At 34.4% G+C, this 14,515-nt stretch overlaps 1 protein-coding gene across 1 annotated transcript in view; it reads right to left on the bottom strand.

Annotated features, from left to right (window-relative positions):
• The window catches only part of CLCN2 (chloride voltage-gated channel 2), a 2,181,634-nt gene that overhangs the window by 1,796,935 nt on the left and 370,184 nt on the right, over positions 1-14,515 (bottom strand).

Here is a 14,515-nt window from a genome sequence, read left to right as displayed (position 1 = left end):
AATTCTTGTTTATATCAAAACAGGAAGAAAAGAGGAACGTCTATTTTATGGAAAAAAAAAACAAGTTGTGCCAAAGATCTCAGATACATTTAAAGACCACAAAGGCATGTTTTCAGCTGTAATTATTGCATATAATAATACATATATACATTGGCTAACGTTTGTCGGATACCAGGATTAGGTGTAAATATGGACAGGGATTATCTTGAAATTTTACAAAGTATTTGGAAGGATAGTCTTATGTCAGGGGATTTTAATTGCATCACAAAAAAAAAAAAAAAAAGACACTAGTTGTGAGAAAAATGTTAGCATTCCAGCTTCAGCTAAAATGTTAAATAAGTGGCTAATCAAGAACAATATAAAAGACCTAGCTTTATCTACAGGAAAAAAGTTCTCCTGTTTATACTCATTATTCATATGCATATCAAACACAAACTCATATTGATAGGATATATATATATATATATATATATATATATATATATATCTTTGGATAGTAGTAATAAAATAGATGGTTTTGAAAAGATACCTTGTCTACTATCGGATCATTAAGCAGTACATATAGATTTAAAAATGGAACCTACAGATTTTAAATTGATAAATAATATTCCTGCATATATGACAACATGAAAATAATTTTAAAAAAATTAAAGCAAATTATAGCAAATTTAAGTTTTTCTCTCATTTAATGATAACAGCAAAGTTAATAAAGTAATTCTATGGGGCATTTTAAAATTCATGTTAGAGGAAAAAAATGGGAAAATGGTCTTTAATAAAATTAAAAAATGGGTCACAAATTAGTTGATATACAGAAAGAACTTCATAAAGCTAAACTATAACAGCAAAATAAAGGAAAAGATAATGAAAAGTGATAAAATTATGAACTTCATATTATCAAAACATTCTGTATCATAAAGTTGAAATAGCTTTAGAAAAGTCAAGATACACAAGTAAGCAATGTCACACAAATGCACATGTTAGCTAAAAGAAGCAAACTAATGACTAAAAAAGCTCAAATAAATAGCACGAGGAATCCAGTATGACAAAAATATAACTCATACAGAAGAAATGTATTTAATTTTTAAAAAAGTTTATGAGAAAATGAATAGTGATAATGCTCATATAAAATAATATACTCAATGAATATTTAAAGAAAAATGTTACCATGAAGTTAAAAGAACAGATATTGAAAATATTGTAAAAATATCTTTAAAAGAGATTAAGGAGATAATAAAAAGATATAAGACAGGAAAAGTTCCTGGATTAGATATTTTATCTGCAGAAATCCAAGTTATTACAAAATAAATTTACCTGCTTACCTTCTCTAACTGGGCTGCTCTGCTCACTGATTGTATCCTTCTCTACTTGCTCTTCTACCTCTAATTCCACTGTCGATCACCTCTGGACCTGGACCTTAATACACCTACTACTCCTATGTCTCCTAATCTACTCCACTGTACTTTTCATATCTTTCCTCACCTATCCCTTACCACTGTACTCTTGCCATTCGTTTTGTGCTCTCTGATATCTCTATTGACACCGCTAGTACTTCATGATTACGTTTCTCTTGTATCACTGATTCCCAGATATCCCCTAATTCCTCACTCCCTGCTCCTTACCTGCACTCCCACCACCTTCTGCCCTTAGCAGACTAGTAAGCAATTTCTTCCTCTTCCAAACCATTGTCTTGAACTATACCTGCTCCACTTTAAGCTACTCACCTGCTTACCTTCTCTAACTGGGCTGCTCTGCTCACTGATTGTATCCTTCTCTACTTGCTCTATCCCGCTACACTCCCCTACCCTACCCCCAATTCCCACCCACCCCTAGTGCTGTTAACCTTATACCTATCAAGTCACACCTACTTTATTATCCATTCAATCACCTTCAACATATAATTATAACTCCAGCCCTTATCTTACCCCCTCAACATCTATACTCTACCTCAATATCTAAGACCACTCCTCCTGACTTCTCCCTGCAGCTTACTCCCTCATCACCTCTACTCATTCTCAATAACTATTACCACTACTCTTACATCCATTTAGTTTATCTTCCACTCCCCTCTACCTCTTCTGACTATCCTTCCATACCACTACAGTTATTGCACCCTACCCTTTAACTACACTTTAAGATACCTATCAACATTATATAACCTTTTTATCCTTCTACTTTAAATGGCCTACTCTCATAGATCTATCCTCAAAAACTATCTTGTCTTTTCTTCCTTATTTATATTTCTAACTTTAACTTACACACTCACTGCTTATGAACATTACACTCTGAAGCACAACGTGTCCTATCTGCAAACACTCCCTACTACACATTCCAACTGCTTCTTCAGCTTATCTGCTTCCTAGGTTCCATAGATGTACCCATGTTTCTTACCTCCCCAACAAGCTAACCCCACCCAAGCACTATAAAACCTTTAGAATTTCATCATCACAATCCACAAACATTCTAACAGTCGGGGATATTCATCCAAATCCTGGACCATCCCCCCTAAATGTCATTCTACAAAATCAATCATTCGATAATGCTACCTCCTCTATAATATTAGATAACTCCCTCAAAATAGCACAACTTAATATTCGTAGCATTAACAACAAAATTAGTCCACTGCATGTACTCCTTCAAGCTTATGCATTTGATATTCTTTGTCTTACAGAAACTTGGCTCAAACCTTCTACTCATGACCTAGAAATAACCCCACCTGGATATAATATCCTAAGATGCGACCGTACATCAAAAAAGGGTGGGGGCGTAGCAATCTTATTCAAATCTGAACTACTTGTTTCACCCTATGATATATCGCTACCCTCTAATACCAATGCCGAGACCCTTACTATTAAACTCCAAATAAATAGCTCTAAATCAATCTATATAATCTACTCTTACATCCCTCCAGGAAATAATATTAGCACTCTAGAAAACATTCTTAGTAGCCTTTCCACTCACTTACCTCAAGAAACGATTATATTAGGTGATTTTAATATAGACTGGACTACATGTAATTCCCCCAACCCTAACACCCACATAAATCTATTTGGTTTCAACCAAATAATAAACACGCCTACTAGAATCCACAAACCAAGTAATAAAGAAACTACTCTTGACTGGATCCTTATAAATAGTCATCCAGATACCTACAAAACAGGAACTCTCCCAGATGACATCAGTGATAACATTCTAACCTACATTACAAAACAAAAGATCTACAGCCCTAAAAATAACAATTTTGTTACCTATCATTCTAAAAAACACTTCCAAGTAGAGAACTTCATTAATGAGCTAAAAGCCTGTAACTGGTCATCTCTAAAGCTTACAGAAACTTAATCTGGATGAAGCAATCTCCTCTTTTAATTCTACATTCCTTCAAATTTTAAATAGCCATGCTCCCTTCCGCTCCTCCAGAGTTAGAACCAAAATAGCCCCTTGGCTCACAAAACAAACTAAAGATAAAATGCTTCAACGAAACAAAATATGGGCAAAATGGAGAACTTCTAAAAGCTCTACAGACCATCTATACTTTAAACAGGTAAGAAATGCTGTCAAAAAGAATATAATCTCAGACAAAAAAACTACTATTCCCACCTTCAACAATCACACTCTAAAAATCCTCAAAAGTTTTGGTCTGGCATTAATAAACTGCTCAAACCAGGACATGCTAGAACTCCTTCCCCCTATTCCTTTCCCAGCAATAACCCTCTGCAAATAGCTAATGCTTTTAACAATTACTTCATTGAAGCTATTCAAACTCTAACTCAAACACTAGCACCCATCACCCCCACTCCTTCACAACATACTAACAGTCCACTTCCCTCCCTACATTTGCAACCTGTTCCAACATCCTTTATCTGCAAACTCCTTCAAAAACTCAAACCCTGCACTCTCTCTGCTGATAGCCTCCCAGCAGAATACCTTCAAATTGCAGCTAAAGCCATAGCATACCCTGTTTCCATCCTTATAAACAGATCTATCTCAGAAGGCTACATCCCCTCCATATGGAAAGTGTCTCATATAATCCCCTTGCACAAAGGAGGTAAATCTACTGATATCTCCAACTACCGACCAATTGCTCTACTCTCCCCATTAGCCAAAATTATGGAAAAATGTATTCACCATCAACTACTTCAGCACCTTCTCCACAACAACTTGCTTGCTAATTGTCAACACGGTTTTAGGCCCTTTCATAGCACTACTTCTGCCCTGCTAACTTTTATTGATTGCATAAACAGGAATCGGAACAATAACTCTCTCTCAGCCGCTCTATTTATTGACCTATCTAAAGCCTTTGACATGGTCAATCACAACCTACTTATCAATGTGCTAAAAGCCCAATCTATTGACCCACAAGCAATCCTTTGGTTCAAATCTTATCTGGAAAATAGACAGCAAGCAGTACTCTGGGATAATAATCTATCCACACACCTCCCAGTGAGCACAGGAGTTCCTCAAGGTTCTATCCTAGGCCCTCTTCTTTTCTCCATCTTTATTAATGATCTCCATACTGTTTTTCCACAATCCACCTGTATACAATATGCTGATGACTCTACTCTTATTTGTACTGCCAAGTCTTCTTCCTCTCTCCAGACCCTTACACAAAATGTATTCAACACAGTTGAAAAATGGTTCACCCAACGCTGCTTTCTTCTTAACCCCAAAAACTAAACTACTACTACTTTTCACTCCCACCAAAAAATCAACACAGATCCACTTCACTATTACCTCTGACAATGGAACCTGTATTTCCCCTGATTCTACTGCTCATCTCCTTGGCGTAACTATTGACCATAACCTCAACTTTGATGCCCATGTTAACAATACTATTAAATCTGTCAATAAAAAATTAGGCTCCCTGTATAGAATAAAACCCTTCCTTACCCCTCGAGCTAGGAAATCCATTGCCCAGACTCATCTTACATCTACTCTATTCTATGCATCCACCATTTATACCAATCTTTCAAAGCATAATCTCACCAAACTGGAAACTAGCTACAATAACATAACCAGATTTGCCACTGGCTCTCCATATAGAACCCACCATTGTCTTAACCTTAAATAACTCAGATGGCTAGAACTACAAAACCAACTACATTACAATCAACTTGTGATCGCACAAAAAAATCCTGCACCATCCTACTAATACTCCTATCCTCTCTAATTTAATCTCCCCATATAAAAATCTTACAACACTACGCTCAGCTAATAAATTACTTATTGCCAACAGTTTATCTCATAACAAAGCGGGAGAGTCACTCTTTTCCAATGTTGTGGGTAGAATCTGGAACAAACTTCCTAGTATACTCACTTCTCTCTCATCTACACCAATCTTTAAGAAACACCTCAGAGATCACCTAAAAATACATTGGCTCTGCCCCTGCTCAAAGCCTGATTGAATCATACTTTTCTTTCTTCTCCTCCCCCTTTCCTCTCCTGCTTCCAGAACAAATACCCCCCTACAACTCATGAATAAATATGACCAACTCACTCTTTTTTACCTGCATCTTTTCCTTCCCATTCTCTTCTTTTTGCTGACTTAATGATTTATTTTTCAAGGGAATGCTAATGTTCAAATACTGTAACCTCTTGTCTGATTGTACATGACACCTAAGAAAGAACTAATACTTGATTCTTTCTTACACCTACTCTAATGAAACCATACATTGTTCACAAATTAATAACATTTCTTAGTATGTCTTGCTATGTAATTGAAACTAGTCATTTTTTGAATGTTTGAATGTTATAATTTACTCATGTTTGGAGCTTTTCTCCCCGGGCCTCTACTGAAAATGGACATGTATCCAGCTAGACTAGCCCGGTCAACAAATATAAAATAAATAAAAATAAATAAATAAATAAAATAATTGCATTGTTGGGGGATGAACTAATACAAAACCATAAAATAATCCCTCCCTTGTAGAAATATACTAATTTATCTAATTATTAAGCAAGGGATAGATAAAGAGTTAGTTAACTTTTATACGCCCATTTCATTATTAAATGTTAACAATAACATTTTTGTGACAATATTAGCGAATAGTTTGAGATAAACTGTTGACATACATATCAGTAAAGATCCAACTGGCTTCATTATAAACAGACTAATATTTGACAATATTGTAAGAGTAATCACTGTAATAGATCTTGCCAACAATTGCAAAGAGAAACTAGCTTTCATTAGATTAGATACTGAAAAAGCATTTGATTCAGTTGATTAGAACTTTTTATTTAGAACATCAATATATATTGCCAGAAAGTTTTGTAGATTAGAGTTTGAATAACTGAGAAGAAAAGATAAGAAAGAAAAGAGAATAGGAAGAAAGAGGTTACATGACATTAAAGTAGTAAGAAATATAAAAGATTTAGTAATGGTTAATGTGACATCAAGGTCTGTTCAACTGAGGAAAAGTGTGGTTAGCTTGTTGGAATGTTAAGAAGAGCAATACTAGGACTGAGTTTAGGGGAGAGAGGGTTAGGTGATAGCATTAGACAAGGAGAAACACTTGCAAATCCAGTTGGAAAGAAGGTGATTTTGGAGGACAATTTTGAATTTGATGGGATGTTGTTCAGAGTGTAAAGAGGAGGGGATATCATTCCGATTTCTGGCCATAATCCAGGAGTGTAGGAGTTTACCAACTGGAAGGCTAGGTTTGTGGACTTGTAGTAGGTTTTGATTTTCTGAGTGGAATGACCCTGCAGGGTAGTAAGAGGCAAATTAGGAGCTAAGTGCAGGGCAGTCTTGTGGTTTGTAAATTAGTCTATGAGAGGTAGTTAGAGGTGCCATAGGAAGTGTGGGAATATGAGCCAGTGGAGATTTCTTAAGGCTATACAGTGATGGGTAAAATGATGAAAGTGAGAAGCAAATTTGGCAATTTTGTTGTAACATGATTCTAATTTTAGTTTTCAGAAGGAATGAAGGTTAGTTAGTAAAGGAGCACTGTAGGCAAGAGAATGAAGCAGGTAAGACAGGGAGGGCTAAGGCTTGTTTAGGAGAAGGGGAGAGGAATTTATGATGCCTGTAGAGAAGGCCAAGTTTTTTGTGGGTTTTAGAGATATTGGATATGTACATCAAATTTTAGATTGTTGTCTATTATAACCCCTAAGTGTTGGGAATATATTACTTCTTCAACAGCTTAGGTTGTTGAATGCTCAATGATCGATACCTAAGCATCGAAGTTTCAAAATCGCGAACGGCCATATAAATGAGTTCTTTCCTTGGGAAAGAATTTGCTTGGCCGTTATCAGAGATTTGCCCTTTCCCCAATGTAGAGCAATCTCAGAGTTGGTATATTTAGTTAGGGGCGGTGTGGGAGGCACAGCCCCCCCCACTATATTTAGGTTGAAAAGTTAATTTTATTTCTAGACAGCCTAACACATTCTTTCCTGAAGAAAGAATTTGCTTATATGGCCATTTGCAATTTTGAAACATTGACGCTTAGGTGTCGAACATTAAGCATTTGACAACCTAAGCTGTCGAAGAAATAATATAGACCCTAGGAGTTTATTAGTTATGAGTTCAATTTTTACAGAATTCAAAGAGAGAATGTTAAAGTCTTGAACACTGCCAGACGTATTTTTTGGTGGGTAAACATAAGTTTTTTTTTTGTTTTTGGTTTAAGGACAGGTGATTTTGGTGGAGCCAAGATTCAACAGTAGAGAAAGCTGTTTAGGTCATTTGTTGGAGGATAACTGGGTTGGGTGCAGAACAGACTATGGTCGAGTCATCAGCATATTGGACTAGACAGGAGTGTGGTAAAGCTTGGTGTAAGTTGTTAATGAAAATGTTAAATAGAAGGAGACCAAGAATTGAACCTTGAGGGGCACCAGTAGGGTTGTGGAGATAGGGAGAGACTGAGTGCTGCCATTTGATGGCATGTTGTCTATTAGAGAGATAGCTTTCAAAACAGGTAAGTGATGGAGAAGACAGCCCAATGGAAGAAAGTTGAGAGAGAAGGATACAATGGGATATGGTATCAAATGCCTTGGATAGATCTAGAAAGACAGCAGATGTTATAAGGCTGGAGTCACGGATTTTGTTAATGGCATCTAAGAAGGATACGAGAGCAGTAGAGGTACTATGGCCAGGGCAGAATCCATGTTGAGTTGGGGAGAGGACGTTGTTGCTTAACAGGTAGTTGACTAGTTGTTTTTTGGATATATTTTTGTGAGGATTTTAGATATAGGGGAAAGTAGAGTGATAGTTCGGAAGTTAGAGATGTCAGAGGAAGGGCCCCCTTTATGGAGGGTTAGGGTAATGGCTTTTTCCATAAGGAAGGAACATAAGATTCTTGGATCAATCTGTTGATTAGAATGCTGATTGGATAAGCTACTGTGTCAGTGGCAATCTTGAGGAATTTGGCAGGAATGTTGTCAGCAGAGTTGGAGCAGGGTTTTATCTTTGGCAAGAGTTATTTTTTTTACATAGGAAGTAGGAATAGGGGAAAGATTAAAATCAGTATGAGAAGTGTGTTTTCTCTAGTTTTGTGTAGGTGTAATTTGGGATGTGGTATTGTGAGGAATGTGTGAGAAGGAAGTACAATTGAGGTTAGGCTTGTTAGGAAGAGGGGGGGAAGGAAGCTGTGAGATTAAGCTATAGTATCAATGAAATAAGAGTTAAAGTTGGAGGCAATAAAGTCAGGTGACATGCCGGGGAAGGGACAAGGGTTGGTTTTAGTGCCAGAGTTCAGAAGATTATTGACAGACCAGAAAAGTTTGGAGTTATTTTTCCTGTTTAATTGTAAGTTCCAGAAATATTGATTTGTCTTTCCAGATAAGTATTTTAGAGAGGCTGAGAAGTTGTTTAAAATAGATAAGATTGGAGGGGTTATCAGAGGTCCAACAGAGCTTCCAGGCTTTGTCTCTCTTTTGCATGGTTTCTTTTGTAGTTTTAGAAAGCCAGGGGGCATGACTGGATTTGATTCTAATGGATCTAGTGGGTGCCAGGCTGTGGAGAATACTAAGAAAGGAGTTGTTGAAGTAAATAACGGCATCATCTAGTGGTAAGGTTTTGAGACAGCTCCAGTTGTGACCTTTAAGGATAGTATTGAATCTGTTGGGGAAAATTTTTGATAAGTTTTGTAGGACTCTAATATTGTGGGTTTTAGAGAGAGAGATGTGCAGTTATGAATAGTGTAGGTTGGGAGGTGGCCACTAAAGGAATTTGGAAGGGTGCCGGCAACTTGATACTTGGAAGGGTCTGTGATGAAGATCCAGTCTAGAATTAAGCCTTTGCTATTTTTGGAGTTATAACTAGTGGTAGATGTAATTAGTTGAGTAAAGTGGAATAGGTTAATGCTATTGGGGGACTGGATAGTGGAAGTAGCTGCCCAGTCAATATTCATATCACCTAATATAATGGTTTCATTTTTTACTGTATGGGAAATCCAGGTAACAATGTCTTCTAGAACTGGGATATTATTCCCAGGTGGAATGCAAATGACTGCAATACAGAGTTTTTTGGAATTATTAAGGTCAAGGAATGAAATTAGGATTTCAGTGTTATGGAATTTAGGAATAGTATTAGGAAAGGTGGATATGTTAAAGGTATTAGGGTAAATTAAGGTGACACCACCTCCTTTTTTGTGTTTCCTGTTGACCCTGATTACAATGAAATTAAGAGGAAGGAATTCAGAATCTTGGATGTTTGGCTTCAGCCAGGTTTCAGTAGCAGCTATAATATGAGTTCTATTTAGATGGATCACAAAGTTTTCAGAGTAATATGTACTTAGGAAGATGACCTTTGTTAAAAATTATTCAGCAAGATAGTCGATACCCTCTTTTTATGAAAAAGGAATGTAGTTCACGTTCAGTTTATATGGCTGAGAAAATTAGTCAATGATGATATGATATATGAGACTGAAGCTGTTCACCTTAAAATTTTATTTTTGGAAAGGGGTTACACTAGTGAATTTTTAGATGAAGTGTTGGCTGAAGCAACACAGAAATCAAATGTTAATTTTGAACAAATTTTAAGATATGGGTATTGTCACAATGAAAAAAAAAAGAAATTAAGGAAGATGAGTGATTGAATCAACATGCAAAGTCTTTTTTTATTGTCAATATCCTATGACAGTAATATTATTAGAAATGCTATATTACTGATAATTGGAAAATCTTATTAGGTAACAAGGATTTAGCTAAAATTTTAGGTGACAAACCAACTTTTAAATCCAAAAGAACATCTAATTTAAAGTCACATTTTGCAAGGGATCACTATTCCTATGACATTTCAAACCATTCTTGTTTTGGTACATACCAATGCATGCACTGTAAATATTGAGCATATGTTTAGAAAGGATCATCTGTTATCATACAACATACTAATGAACAAATCTGTAGATAGACTTGTTATACCTAAAGAGTAATTTATTTAGAGTTCTGTGAGTCATACTCCAGTTTTTATATGGGCAAAATAATCAGGAAATTATCTAAGTTAATTTATGAGCATGTAACAGCTGTCAAGAATAAGTATGTAAAGAATGCATTGGTGAAACATGCATTAGTTTTGTCAGAAATTCAAAAAGTTTTCTTTTCGTGTATTGGATAGTCTATGTCCCCTTTGATAGGGGAGTTTAATACAATGCTAGAAGTTAATGAAGCCCTATGGCAAATGTATCTAATATCAGATAAGTTACTGGAGTAAAATGATGTAATTAGTATTTTTTTTTAATTAATTGATCATATGACTTGTCATTGTGATTAAGTACTTTGAGAATTGTGAGTCTGTTTTTTCTGATGAATTTCTTAGTTTGAAATTAAAAGAAAGTGTGAAGTTTTACTGTTGTGGAAATTACTCTGTCATTTCTTATTCTCTTGCCAGCTTAAAATTTCATTCAAAAAGTTTGTTTTTTATACTTTAAGTTTTTTGTTCTTTTGTTTGCAACATTTGAAAACATAGGTTTGTTTATTTTACAGGAAATTAAACTTCTTAAAGGTACAAAGCAAGGGTGTCCTTTATCTCTATCGTTATTTACATTAATAATAGAACCAGTTGGAATCAGTATTAAATATAACAAAAATATAGTTGGATTTAAACTTGAGAGATTTTCAATCTAAAATACAATTATTTGCTGATGACATCTTATTATCAGTAGGCAATATCAACAAGTCAATTCCTAAAATTAATAAGGAATTAGATTAGTTTAAAGTCCTTTCTTCAATGCATATTAATCACAAAAATCATATGTTATTTTATTTAATCAAACTGTAGAAGCAATTATTAAAAATAAATATAATTTTGATTGGGATAAAAATATTAGATACTTAGGAATAAATATGTATTCAGATACTAATCTCATTATTAATTCTAACTTTATCAGTATTTTTAAAGAAATAAAATCTTTAATTCAGCAATGGAATACATATTTATTTACATTCAAAGAAAGATTGATGCTAATAAAAATAGTTGTTTTACCTAAATATTGCATATATTACAATCAACTGTCACATATCCAGATAGGAAGCTAATAAAAATTTAGAAAAAAAATGTTAATTTCATTTTTGTGGTAGTCAATAAAACCAAGAATTGCATATAAAAATCATATAAGGATATGGGAACATGGAGGGATATGTTTTTTAGGTTTAGAATCCTACTCCTTCGCCACAATTCTAAATATGACTACGGAAGAGTTTACACAAATAAAAAAAAAATCACATACATATATGATATATGTGAAGATAAAATCATAAATAATGACTTCTTGTGGTTAATCAAAATATATATATAGCAATATAAAAGAAAAATTGTATTCAAGTTAGATGCTGAATATATTGAACATCTTTAGAAACTATTTAAGTTTCCCATTACTTAAAAATGGAAGCTGATATTATTCCCAATTCTTTGTATACAGTGATTCACAGAAAGTCAAAATCTTAACATGTTACTTCCTAAAAATAAAAAATATATCTATTATTCAAAGGAACATCACATTTAAAGGAGATCTCTCTAAATCCCATAGAATTATAGTGGTGCAGCTGTAGCGTTGTTGCCTCACAGCAAGAGGTTCTCCCGTTCGATTCTCGGCTGGAGTGCGGGGAGTGCCTTCTGTGTCCATATGGGAGTGTGGAGTCTGCATGTCCTCCCAGTGGTTAGGTGGGCATTCGAAAGACATGCGTAAATGGGTGTGCCTTCGTTGAAGGTTGAACGTCGAGCTGGCACCTCGGCGTTTGTGAAAATCTACTGCCAATCATTAGCAGACCGGAGTTCCGCTGTGGCATCCCCTAACTGGGAAAAGCCAAAAGACAAACAACAACAACAAAAATAATCACAGCAATAGATTTTAGAATTTTATTGAACCAACAAAGGCAGGAGATCTATCCAATGTGAAAAACAGAATTTTGTTATTAACATTTACACGTTTATCATCCTCAAGTTTATAATGGAAAATTTCCACATGGAAATATATTCATAGAAGTTTTATTAAACCATTCCAAATATCAAAACTTAGTAAATGGGGAATTTCCAAATGCTAGCGATGTGGTAAAATAATCAAAACATATTGGATACAGATATCTGTGGATTGTGAAAAATTTGACAAGTACTGAAAGTATACATATAACTTCTTAGAGACAATATGGACAGAAAGTATATAAATAATTTCTTTTAAGGCAATATGGAAAGTATATATATATATATATATATATATATATATATATATATATATATATATATATATATATATAATTTTTAAGGCAATATGGACACATAAATGTGACCTTACAAAAGCAACAATTTTGGTAAATGCTCCAAATACCTTCCATCATTATTAATCAATACTGTATATTCTGGGGTCTCCTAGCAGTTGCTAAAAAGGTCATTACTAGAAAATTAAAATCTGATTACATTCCATTATTCAATTTCATAGAATTATCCACTATACTATGTAATAAAGAAAAAGAAGAAAACAAGTTAAGATCTGAAAATGGTATTGTAAGACCTTGTTGATGGGGCAGATTGGAGATGTTAACAGTTAAATATAATGAAAACCAATTTTAAAGTTTTTTTTTGATGATTTAAACATGTCTATTTTTATGTAAACAATTTTGACTCTTCCTTCCTCCTTTTTATGTATATACTGTAAATATGTTAAAATGAATTAAATTTGCAAAAAAGATTCTGATACACTTTCGATATCACTGCCTTTAATTTTAACAGCATTACTGTTTAATCTGAGATAAAGTCTTCCTCAACAGTCTTCTATCTAAATGAATTGCGATTGTTTGAAACATTATCCTTCTATAAACATATTTCTTCCTTTTGTCTGGATCATGACTGAACAACTAATTAATAAATAACCAGTATGCACATTGCATACATGACCAGGAAAGGACATAGCTAAACAAAACTGCAGTAAAACACATCTTTTAAAAACAGATGAGATGTTAAGACAATTGGAAGTAAACATGTGATATCAAAATAATGTATGTTTTGCTGATTCATATAGCTCAAACAAAACATTTCCAAAACAGTATTTTTGTGCGCACTCCCCACTGTCTACTTACTTATATACAGTAACTAAACAGTTACACAGCAGTGGGGATAAAAGGAAAATGTAAGTTAAGTGTTGCATTTGTGTCACATTCTCCCTCTACTCATAGTCTGCACACATGTAACTTTATATAGTTATGCATGGATATAGTTCAGAGTGTGGGGACTTGCCCCACACTGGAGGGAGTACAAGAGCATTTGGTCCTCCTGCAAAACATGCTTTGCATTTTGCAACCTTGTGATTGTTCGTTTCTGATTTGCAATTTCCCAAGGTTTTAGTTATTTTGGGGTCATACAAAACATTGATTAAACAAGACGTGATTACTCTCAGTAAACAAAACCCTCATTTTATAGTGCATATTCTAATAGAGAGAGCAGTCTAACTGTAACCATCTAAACAAAGCATAAAAATATGAATAAAAAAAATCTAATATAAACATGTCCACTACTTACCAGAAACAACAGACCATATTTCAACAACCAAAATGAACAAAATTAACAAGAAATCAGTTTTAATGAAAATGGATCCAGAAAGGTCCAATATGAAAAAACAAAATGAACAAACCCAAACTAATCAAAAATATATGCCAAAACACACACAGTCTACACATACACTCACACGCGCAAAACTGATCATGATACTGATCAGCACCAGCAAACAAACAGAAAGAAAAAAAAACTTTTGATTACAGAAACATGCAAACTTATCAAATTTGACAAAAAAATAACACGATATGATATACGTTGTGTAAGTGCAAAATTATCTTTCAGACTGATTGGTTGAATGTAATTTTGGAAATGCAGAGGCAAACCAGCAAGGTGGTGATATAACCTGAGGTTACTCAAAGTCTTCAGTACTGCAATTTCTGATATAGTATTAAGGGAAGGTATGAACAGTGACATGGGGCAAAGTTCTGTCCCTAGACAGAACAAATAATTTGCTGGCAATATTTCTGTTTTAGATATGTGTGGTTAATATCCAACCAGTCTAAGCATAATACTCAAAACAAAACAATGCAGTCCAAA

This window comes from Protopterus annectens, chromosome 4.part1 (assembly GCF_019279795.1).
Source record: "Protopterus annectens isolate FY-2018-M chromosome 4.part1, PAN1.0, whole genome shotgun sequence".
Classification (NCBI taxonomy): domain Eukaryota; kingdom Metazoa; phylum Chordata; order Ceratodontiformes; family Protopteridae; genus Protopterus; species Protopterus annectens.
Note: the sequence above shows the minus strand (reverse complement) of the source record. Positions and strands in the feature narration are given on the sequence as shown.